The sequence below is a fragment of the Sebastes fasciatus genome, chromosome 4 (genome assembly GCF_043250625.1).
Source record: "Sebastes fasciatus isolate fSebFas1 chromosome 4, fSebFas1.pri, whole genome shotgun sequence".
NCBI lineage: Eukaryota > Metazoa > Chordata > Actinopteri > Perciformes > Sebastidae > Sebastes > Sebastes fasciatus.
The window spans coordinates 37,786,571-37,797,978 of NC_133798.1; the positions used below are offsets into that span (position 1 = coordinate 37,786,571).

The 11,408-nt window shown below is 41.4% G+C and overlaps 1 protein-coding gene and 1 long non-coding RNA gene across 3 annotated transcripts in view; both read right to left on the bottom strand.

Annotated features, from left to right (window-relative positions):
* LOC141766827 (DENN domain-containing protein 2A) overlaps nucleotides 1-5,688 on the bottom strand; it is a 42,417-nt gene extending 36,729 nt beyond the window's left edge. The window contains exon 1 of the mRNA XM_074633999.1: nucleotides 5,311-5,688. The gene's annotated coding sequence lies outside the window, so the exon portion shown is untranslated. The remainder of the gene's footprint in view (nucleotides 1-5,310) is intronic.
* Nucleotides 5,689-5,854: 166 nt separating this feature from the next.
* LOC141766828 (uncharacterized) lies at nucleotides 5,855-10,633 on the bottom strand. 2 transcript variants are annotated; one of them, XR_012593704.1, is made up of 3 exons: nucleotides 10,532-10,633; nucleotides 6,201-6,322; nucleotides 5,855-5,917 (listed from the first exon to the last, which is right to left on the bottom strand). It is a non-coding gene; the product is annotated as an uncharacterized LOC141766828 (long non-coding RNA). The 2 variants fall into 2 exon arrangements; XR_012593703.1 differs by lacking the exon at nucleotides 10,532-10,633 and adding an exon at nucleotides 10,361-10,494.
* Between the last annotated feature and the right edge of the window lie 775 nt (nucleotides 10,634-11,408).

Sequence of the window (11,408 nt, forward strand, 5' to 3'; positions counted from 1 at the left end):
GGAGATCAGCCCGGTGGGGTCTTTAAAAGTTGCAGGCCGCCCCCGCGGAGTGCCTGTCAAAAGCCAGTTCCTCTAAGAGGAGGGGTATACAGCCTGTAACCTCCTAAAGGCCTGCTGTCACGTTTCTGAGCAGAGAAGAATAGAGAAGACAGATGTCACTGGCTGCATCCGCTAACACACACCGTGCAACCCAGGAGGAAAATGTCCTCAATCAACCAACCCGGTATCACACCAAAGTGTGTAATAGACACATCTGTCCATCTGTCCAGGCGTGAATGGTGCAGTAACAGCAGGGGGCAACAAAACCACTCACTAAGGTTTAGGTAACAAAACCGCTTCGTTAGGTTTAGGAAAAATGGCATGAATAAGTATGTAAACTAAGTGCAATACGTACGGAAACAACGTAACATAAGTACGGAAAACACATCACAAACGTCACTAACGTCACTAACGTAACTTACAAAACAAAACACCAGTCTCGAACACCGATCTCCTAGTTGGAAGTACTGTGTTTGTTGAACTCACCCATCCACCATAAACAGTCTTTCTCCCTTTTTATTCTACGTCACTAGCTCTGAGCGTAGCATATTTACGCGGGTGCATTTACATTGCAGTCAGTACAGACTACATGGCGTACAAATGACACGCCAAAAGCAAGAACGGCGTTCTTATTGCACGCTTTTGCCTTGCACATTATCCTATCATTCATATGCCTTTTCATGCGACCGGGCTGAATCAACTAAAGTTAAACCGTGAAAAAATCCAAGGTTATCATGTTTTCACATGACCAACAGTATGCAGACTTCTGTATATGTACACAGTTAGGCCACATACACACTTATAAATGTGCCCATAAATACACATACACACTATTGTACATGTTTGTAAAATGTGAATGTAGATTGTGTCGGCGTGTAAAACAGGCATCTAATAGTGAACTCTTGTAAATTGAGGCCACAGCGTCAACGTGAAGCTAAACACTGTTTTCCTGGATGAATCTGCACTTTAGTGACTCATACCAATCATTAAGGCCGATTTCTCCACTTCAGCGTGCTTTCCAAGAGAGAAATAACAAGCTGATTCAGTTGTGAGAGATGACAGACTTAGTCACAGTGCTAAACATCTGGTGTTTGAGCTTTCAGCAGTTGTCTTTTTTTCCCCCGTTACAAAGCATGCATACTAATAAAATAAATCTGTTAACCTCTACTTAGTAGATCTGAAGACCTCATGTGTTGCATGTGTTAACATGTCAGGGTGTGTTTATGCTAGGAATCATGAGTCACAGAGAGGGAAAACATAGATGCGCATTGGGTGAGAATGCCATGAATATGAGTGTGTCAATATTTTGGTGTGAAAGACGGAAAAGAGGGAAAGAAACAGAGGGAAATATGCAATTAGAAATAATGCCCTGAGAACGAATGAGTGTGTGTCTGAGAGTGAGATGAATCAGCCAGAGAGGAAGACACCACAGTGCACATTGTCTTGCACAGCAGTCATGCAGACAGTTAGCCTCTGCCCCTGACTCAGAATGTAAACAACTGACCCAATCTGACAGACCACTGTGTGTGTGTGATAGTAACACTGGTTGGCTCCACACCAGAGCCCCTTTACAAGATTGCAGCCCACTTAATACCTTTCTGACTAGCAGACAGACAGTCCCTCTGTCTTTATCTCCAACTCTATAAACCTTCTCCTCACAGCGCCGAAGAGTCAGCCAGTCTCAATTCAATAAACTCTCAACTTTACCCACTTAAAGTAAGTACAACGCCAGGACAGACAGAAACAGGAGAGCAGAGGAATGTTGATTTGTGGTCCGTAAAACTGCTATTGACCTGCTGAAGCTGTTCATTTACGCCAACATGAAAACAACACTGAATCTAAGAGGCAGTGCAGAAAGTTGTCCCAAATCAAAGAGCACTTCAGCTGCTATTACAATCAAGCATATTAAATCAAATGTTCCAGTGTTGCAGGTTCCATGGATCTTGTTCTTGGGTTTAATGATTGCCCAGTAGGCTGAACTAAAAGGCCAGAGGAAGCCGCTGAGATGGATTATGTTGGTTGATAACCATCTCTTAAGGGTCATTGCTTATAGGACACAGCAGACATTCCTGTTGCACTGTGCTATGACATGCAACAGAGCATCCATTATCTCACATTGAGCGATATGGCTGAGTCACAACACAGATACACAGGTGTGCATCAAATTTAAAGGTGCCCGGTGGACCTTTTTTTTGGACACTATCAAGCGATATTTTGATGAAAATGTCCCTATATTGTTTGTATCACAAGTTCCACCAGCACGTCCAGAAAGGACATATTGGATATGCATGCCACAAGCAAAGGCGTGACATATTACATGTTTCTTCTGGTTGCAGAACGCAGTAATGAGGTGGACATTCCCACCTCAGCTGGAACACATCTCATTAGTTGCTCATCAGGCCTGTACATTAACCTGCTAAATGTATTGGTAAATAAAACTGATGTTTACCTCAAAAGACAGCCTGGTCTGTTGAAGGAAAGGGTCAAGAAAAGTACTGTAAGGTCACTTTCACACTTTTTAGTCTGTTTTAATCGAACTCTGGTGCGGTTTGTTTGTTTGGGCAGTTGTGAACACAGTAATCATACTCTTATGCGGACCAAAACAACCGGTCTGAGACCACTTGCGAGAAGTGGTCTCGGACCGGTTCCAAACTAACCAAAATACAGGCTGTCTGCGCGGGGACTTTTTCAGATAGACACAGGTAACACGAGTAGGAGAGGACTGACCTGCAGAAGTCCGATGTTTGCTCGACATCTGGACCAAAGAGAACATATAGAATATCATAAAGTCCACAAAAATAGTGACGTTTATGAAGTCATTCGAGATAAACTAGAGGAGAAGGGATTCGTGCCCACAGTAGATCAGTGCCGAGTCAAATTGAAACATTTTTTACAGCAATATTTCAAAGTCCGTAATTCCCTGCATAGAAGTGGCAGCTCTCGAAATGAAAAAAATTTATTCGCTGATTCGTACAACCCCCTCAGTTCATATTTTTATTTTTAATTTGTTCCACTTTAATTTGTGCACTGTGAAACCGAACCAGACTAAATAGAAAACGAAAGCAGTATCAATGTCACTGATTCGGACTAGCCAAACGGACTATGGCTTGTGAAAGCGCCCTAAAATGTATCCCTGTTTCCTCCAATTCCACAGATTGTCGATTGAGGGTGGTAAGGTAACAATACAGCAAATTAAGAGATATTTCCAAACACTGATTAAAAACTTTGCAGATGTTTTATGAGGTAGGAAATGCGTTCAAGATGTTTGGTAGGCCTTAAGGGTGCATTCTGCTGAGACAAATAAACAAAATCATGTTTGTTTACGATGAAAACTCCTCACGGTACATTTACTAGTTTTGTCAGTAAAGGATATGAATCATTACCCTTTTTATTAACATATCAACTTCTTACAAGTTACATTTAGACAGTTATTCGCCAGATTCCCCTTTTTATAATTCAACGGTGTCTTTGTTAAGTAGTCATTGCTGTTTTGCTTTCTTACAGCCGTTTCCTCTGATCACTTGGTAATCAAACAGTGGGGCCAATATTGTGATGTATTTTTCATTCATTCATCTGTTGAAAAGACTGCTTTTGCAGCTAGTGTTGTTTTCTGTGTCTGTTTAGCTACTGTGGCTGACACTGCTCGTGCTAATTGTCCAGCTAGAGTGCTACAGGAATGAGTCCTAAAACCCTGAAAATTAGTTAGCATTTCAGCACTTCTGGTTCCCTCGTCTGGAAGTCAATGTTTTTTTTAATGTTTTTTTAGTTAGATGCCTGAATGTTTTGTTCTACGATATAAAATACATCCGTAAATATCCCACTCGTGAATTTTGAAGCCTGTATGTGTCTTAAAGAAAGGAGGTTGCTCAGAAGTGGCTAAATAAGACTACTAAACGTCATCACGCCGACTCGTCCTCCTTTACAGCCTCGTTGTGTATACTCACGCTCATGCGACCGTGGTGTAGTTTGTTTACAGCCTAACATTAGCTTTTTACTTCTGCCGACTGCATTCACACTTCAAAAATCATAAAAGCAGTGTACATTTGTGAAGATTATCTTGCTGAAGAAAACGTGGAAGTATCATAAACGTTATAATTCAAAACCCAATATAAAAATCCCATGGACTTTTTGTGGAGAGAACCAGGGCGATGCTAATTTACAGGTTGTCCTACAAAAATACGTCATCCCTGGAGCACTCTATATATTCCAAACAAACTTCTTTTACTGCTGCTGGAAATTCAAAATGCATATGAATAATGAGTATTTTCATGGCCACAATGCAGAAGGTGGTAAAATGAGAACATGTTAAAACTGTCATTAACTGACCATAAGTTGAAACACTATCTTAGACAATCATTAAACTACTAAGATGAATCCTCTAAATGTTCACTGCCATCCTATTTGTCAGTAAAACTTTCAAACCCAACTGCACAGTTTCAATCATGCCTAAATCTGCAAACAACTTGTTATCCCTAATCCTTGAAAAGCTGACTTTTTGGAGCCACCTGAACTCCTTTGTCCTCCCTGGGGAGGTTTCCACCCCTGTCTGCCTCCTCACAACAATACTAGCGCTGGGACCGTGCATGAAGAGGTGCCTTTGTTCACAGTGAAGAATGCTCATCTCACTTATCCTCTCCTCTTTACTCTCTCCCTCTCAACAAGCCGGTTTGGAATGTGTTGGTTTTAGTGCGCTCTGTGACTGTTGGTCACCAAACCATCTTTCTACGTTTTGTTTTCATTTAATAAGCAGATGAGAGCTGACAGCCATTGAGTGTATATATGCGTGTGCTCATGTGTGCTCAGATACTTCAGTGAGGTAGAGATGAGTCTCTTGTGGGCAGCAGTAATGGACTTGGTGCAGACAGTTTGAGACTGGCTACTTGAGCAACACTTTAGGCATACTTTAACCGGAGCCAAAGCAGTCCAGAATGAAATACGACTCAAATAAACAGACTAAACCACATCCTAACATTTACCATACAATAACAAGCATAGAAGTACATTCTGTACATGGACACACACATGCATGCTGACACATTCAAGGTCACATGCAGAAGCATGTACATTTAGACTGCAGAGACTGTGTGAGAAGGCTGAGTTGATGCTCATCCATGAAGATGGATCATCAAGCAATATAAAAGATTTTCAGACTAAGCACATCACTTTGGGTCATAGAAAGTATATCAACTCAATCACTATGTGTTCAATATGCTGTGTAGAAAGAAACACACATTATCACAAACACACACAATCTTTTACTCTTCACATTACCTTTCTGAGCTGGGTGAGCCCTGATGAAGTGCTCTTGGAGTAGTTTCTCATTTTGCGTAACCTGACCCAGCAGAAGACAGCATCCACTTGCATGGTTCCTTTCCTTCCGAGTAGTTTGCCTCCCCCCCCCCCCCCTCTCTCTCTTCCACAGTTTGTACACCCCTACCCCTGCCACCGACTTCTCTCACTTTGCATAGCCCCTGCATGTACCTCCCGCATATACACACACAGAGAAAGACACAGCTCCAGGGACACAAAAAGTTTGAAAAAGGCACAAAGTCAGAGAAATCCCTCCTCCCGTCCAGCCTCCAGGCTGAGATGTTTACAGCTCTTTCTCCACTCTCAGCTCACACTCACTCATTGGGACTCCTATCTCTGAATGAGGCTGGCTCCTTCTCTTTCTCTTTCTCTCTCTCTCTCTCCCCTTCTCAAACTTTTCCCACCCCCCTCCCTTTCTCCCTCCTTCTCTCTCTCTCTCTCCTCCCTCTCCATTTTCCATCATCACCCCTCTCCACATCCCCTCCCACCCACCTAAACCCCCCACCGCTGAACTAATCTGCAGCTGGCCGGCCGATTGGAGCCCTAGTTGCCGAGGAAACCGAGTGTCCTGCTTAAAAAAAGAAAAAGAAAAAGAAAACGAGGAATGGAGCAGGAAGGGGCAAAGCTGAACACAAAGTGAATACATAAATAACAGCCTCCTCTGGGAGCCAATTAAAGAAGCCCAAGGGCCGCTTTTCCTCTCTCAATGAGGGGACAACATGTTCATCTAGTTTATCTCTGCAAGATTTTGTTTACTGGTTCACATGTGCCAGTCACCAGCAACAACAACAACCATAAGTAGTGTGGTGTGTGCTGAATGCTGTGTGTGGTGAGAGACTGAGTGTTCTCACACAGAAAGTGGTTTGGCAGTGTTTGGGTTGATTACCGCCGACCTCTGCTCAGTGACAGACTTCAAACTGGGGAGTCCAGCTCGCCGTCAGGCCCAGCAGGGCTGCACAGTAACTCAATGCTCCTGTGGAAAGAGAGGAGGAAAAAAAAAGTGAGCGAGGGAGCAGGAAACAAGGCTGGGCATGCATACTGATGACCAGCGTGATTAATAATTAACCTGTTCAACCCCACAGGCCCTCTTTGACAAGTCCATTATTATAAATGTATGTTTTACGGACAGTTTCAAAGCCTACAATCTTTATACTGAATATGTGTTATACTCATTTATAGAGATATGTAATGATTTGATGTAAGGTTGCAGCCATTAAAGTGACATATTAGATTGTAGTAGCTTCAGTGAAGTTGGGGCAAAGAGATATGGAGATTAGAGATAGATGTCCATTAAAGTGGTCGATCAACAGAAAATGAATCAGCTATTTTAATAATTGTTTAATCTTAGAGGCTAAAATACCAAATATCCCCTAGTTCCAGTTCGTCACATAAGATAATTTTTGCTTCTTTTCTTTGTATTTTGTGATTGTAAACTGGATATCCCTGGATTGAGGACTGTTAGTCATACAAAGCATTTTTAATGTTGTAGTGTAGCTTTTGTGTTGTTGTAACTGCTTTTAGGGCTGCACTAATGATTATTTTTTTCGATTAATCGATCACTTGTTTGGTCTATCAAATGTCAGAAAATGGTGAAAAATGTCAATCAGTGTTTCCCAAAGCCCAAGATGACGTCGTCAAATATCTTGTTTTGTCCACAACTCAAAGATATTCAGTTTACTGTCATAGAGGAGGAAAGAAACCAGAAAAAATTCACATATCAGAAGCTGGAATCAGAGAATTTTTACTTATTTTTATTAATTGATATCACATTAGTTGGAGATTAATTCAATAGTTGAAAACTAATCAATTAATCAATCAATTGTTGCAGCTCTATTATACACTGTTTGGTAGTTTAATCTGTAACAATGCATCATATTTTATAAAATGATCATATGTTTTGGGCAAAGTAACTAGTAACTACAGCTTTCAAATAAATGTAGTGGAACAAGAAGTAAAAAATACTCAATAAAGTACCACAAAATTATAAGTACATTACTTGTGTGAACGTGTAAATGTACTGTACTTAGTTACTTCCCACCACTAAAGGACAGAACTGCACACACAAGCAAAAGAACAAAGATAAACATGCATGAAAACTGTACAAGCACACAAGATTGGGTATCAGGGTTTCATTTTACTCTCCAGATATATAATACAGCTAAGTATCTCTATACAAATGCATTCATAGGGGCCTCAGCTGCATTCCTACAGTCATCACTGAGCAGCCTTCATAAAGTGTCTAAGAGCATCACCTCTGCAGAGCAACTATCCTGCTGACCTCTGAGCCCAAACCCTGACCTCGCCTTTGAAATGCAAGAGAGATCTAAAAAAAAGAGCCTGGCTTGTCCATCAATAGCTGTGAGGGGAACAGGGTGGGAGGTGGGGGCTGGTAACATCTGTTTGGCGTTTATCCCGCCTTATTGTGTTGCACAGTCCTCTATCAGGCCTACAGATGGGATCCTGGGAGCGCACCGAGCCCACTGTCCAGGGGACTCACACCGTGACTGGGAACATGGCTGGGACAAGTTCTCAGTCCTTGATGGTGCGTAGTGGGCTGATTGTAAGACCTCAGAGGAAATGACAATGAAATCAAACCCAGGGTGTGTTTTGTAGCCTGCCTCCTCCTTTCCTTTATGACCCAGAGACTAATTAACCAGCCATACTAATGCAGCAGAAAAATAATAAAGCCATCCTTTAGGAACTTTGTTCAGGAAAAGACAGCATATCCTACCAGGAAATACTTTTTATACTGTAACTCTGCTCTGCCCCGTGACGTTCCTATCAACAACTGATCAACAGCCAGCAAGGAAATGTTGGTGTTGTTGCATTAATCTCTTCCAATTTAAAAAAAGTCCTGCAATTTTAAAACCTACATAATGCTAATAGTAGGCCTACCTAGAGTTTTTGCTTTGTTATTGCTCCTCAACTTCCCAAATACATCTCACAGAAGCCAGAGCACATATTTAAAAAGCATCTTAAAACACACTTGTTTATAACTTTATAAAGCTGGTTACCTCCTTCTCTTTCATTCTCCGTTAAAGCACTTAAAGCAGCAGTGGGTAGAAATAGAGCAAGTATGATTAAAAAAAGTTATCTTTATATAACGGTCACTATATCCTGACAGTAGTGCATGAGACAAGTAATCTGGAAAACAAAACATGTGCCTCTTTCACAGACCGGGGGAAAACAACCAATCATCTGCCTTGCCGTCTCTGAGCCGTTGTCAATCACTCGCGATATCCGATCAAACGGTCAAACTAGGCAGCGCTGATCAATTATGAATCAATATTGAATGAACTCTCTGAAATGACCTGTGATTGGTCAAAGTCTCCCTTCACGGGCTAGATTTTCTAAGCCTGAAAACAGAGCCATGAGGAGGTGCAGAAGTCTAGTTATCTCTCAGAACACTTCAATTACAATATACTGAAAGGTTATTATTTTGCCCAATGATGCCAAAAATATTCTGCCTACTGCAGGTTTAACATCTGTTTTGAGAAGTGCTTTAAAAGTTTGCTTGCTTTTTTAGTTGCCAAGGGGTCTGCTCTTACAAACTGAGATACAATAAGAAACTTATATCTTTTCACAGCAGACAGTCTGACATGTCAAAGCAGGAAAAGTTTAATAACATTAAAGGTCCCATAATGTAAAAAGTGAGATTGTCAGATCTTTTATATTATAAAGCAGGTTCAAGTGCTTTATAAATACTGTTAAACTATCAAAACGCTCAATAGATACGGAGAAATACACACAGCCCGTATTCAGCCCACTTGTGATGTCACAAATATAAAATATTTAGATCATTACACGGTTTTAAACATCCATCCATCCATCCATCCATCTTCAACCGCTTATCCGGGATCGGGTCGCGGGGGCAACAGCTCCAGCAGGGGACCCCAAACTTCCCTTTCCCGGGCCACATTAACCAGCTCTGACTGGGGGATCCCGAGGCGTTCCCAGGCCAGAGTAGAGATATAATCTCTCCACCTAGTCCTGGGTCTTCCCCGTGGTCTCCTCCCAGCTGGTCGTGCCTGGAACACCTCCCAAGGGAGGCGCCCAGGAGGCATCCGTGCTAGATGCCCAAACCACCTCAACTGGCTCCTTTCGACGCAAAGGAGCAAGGACTCTACTCCGAGTCCCTCACGGATGACTGAGCTTCTTACCCTATCTCTAAGGGAGACGCCAGCCACCCTCCTGAGGAAACCCATTTCGGCCGCTTGCACCCGCGACCTCGTTCTTTCGGTCATGACCCAACCCTCATGACCATAGGTGAGAGTAGGAACGAAGATTGAACGGTAGATCGAGAGCTTTGTTTTAAACATAAACATTCTAAATGTGTCCCAGTTTATTTCCTGTTACAGTGTATGTAAATAACATCAACTGACAGGAAGTAAACATGGACCCAAACTGTTGCCTAGCAACGCAATTCCATTGCAATTCCGTTGAAATGCACTAGAACGGAGCGTTTCAGACAGAGGGTGAGTACAGGTATATTCAGGCAGACAGTACGAGGAAAATAAACGTGTTTTTTTTAACATTAAAGCATTTAAACATGTTCTATTTGAAACACAAAATACAAATGTGAACCTGAAATTGAGCTGATATGGGACCTTTAATGGAGGCTATTTGAGCCATTGGTCCAGGGTCTTGGTGTTTTAGTCTTATTGGCCCACTGGAAAGGCTTCCTGAGACAATTTAATGCCATTGTTAATGTTATTTGTTCCACCTGTGCGTTTCCTGTGAAGTCAAAAGGTCTGGTTGTAAGCCAACAAATGTCTCAATTATTAGGCTAATTGTTGCATCCTTATTTTTACTCCCTTCATGCATTCTTCTTAGGAAGGAGGAAGGAAGGAGACAAACGGAGTGGACACCCATAATATCGTGTGATATGTCTCCATCTGTTGGACAGTTGACGTCTCTGCACTTATTTGAATCAGATATACAGTAGTTTAGTGTCAGTAGGATGTAACGGTCCAGTAACGGTAGCTAGTTAACGTTTAACGGTGTAACATACCGTCAATCCACGACATTAGTCAGTTGGTCTCCTCGTCCGGTTAACTTGAAAAAAACGGTTGTCATTTTAATTTTTTTGTTTTTATACAACAACGCCGAAACAAGACTGACTAAAACGACCATTTATCAGCTTAATAAAGAGCACATAAGAACAAAAACCGTCTTTTCTCACCGGTAATTAACAACCAGCCGTTAAACGGTTGTTTTCTTCTTCTGTGGTGTTTATTGGCGGTTGGTGCATTAGAGTGTGGAGCAGTGGATTGGCAGGAAAAAAATAATTAAATAAATAAATAATTTAAAAAAACAAAACAAAAAAAAACAATATATTTTTTTTAAAATAATTATTAATAATAATAATAACAATAATAATAATAATAATTCAATTCTCTCCATTATTCCTGTTGCCCTTAAGTAATTAATTAAAGATTGTGTACTTTCTTAGATGTCTTTCCTAGCAGATTGTAATATTTCCATCATTTACTCCTGATATCAATTCCCTTCTTTCTTTGTCATATTTGTTGCACTCTATAAGAACATGTTTGACAGTTTCTGGTTTATTACAGTGTGTGCATAGTCCAGTTAGGTGCTTGCCTATTCTATGGAGTGTTTTGTTTAATCCTGTATGTCCTATTCTCAGACAGGTAATGACCATCTCTTCCCTTGGGCTCCTGCATGTGTCTGAATACTGTACAGATGTCTCCCTGTGTCACTTAAGTCCCAGTATTCTTGCCAGGTTTTGTGCATGTAGTCCTTAATGATAGTTTTAACCTCTGCTTTACTTAACAGTATTTGTATGTCAATTAAGTGTCGTTTTAATGATTGTTTGGCCAATATATCTGCATTCTCATTTCCTTCCACCCCTATGTGTGCTAGTGATGTGTCAGTCGCGAACGAGTCGGTTCAAAGAGCCGGCTCTTTTAAGTGAACGATAAGAGCCGGCTCCCGTCCGAGAGCCGTTTTTATGTTTTATTTTTTTATTATTAATTCAAGGTAGAATGATAGGACGATCTTATCCGCGCCACGGGCACTCCATGCACTGACTGTGACTG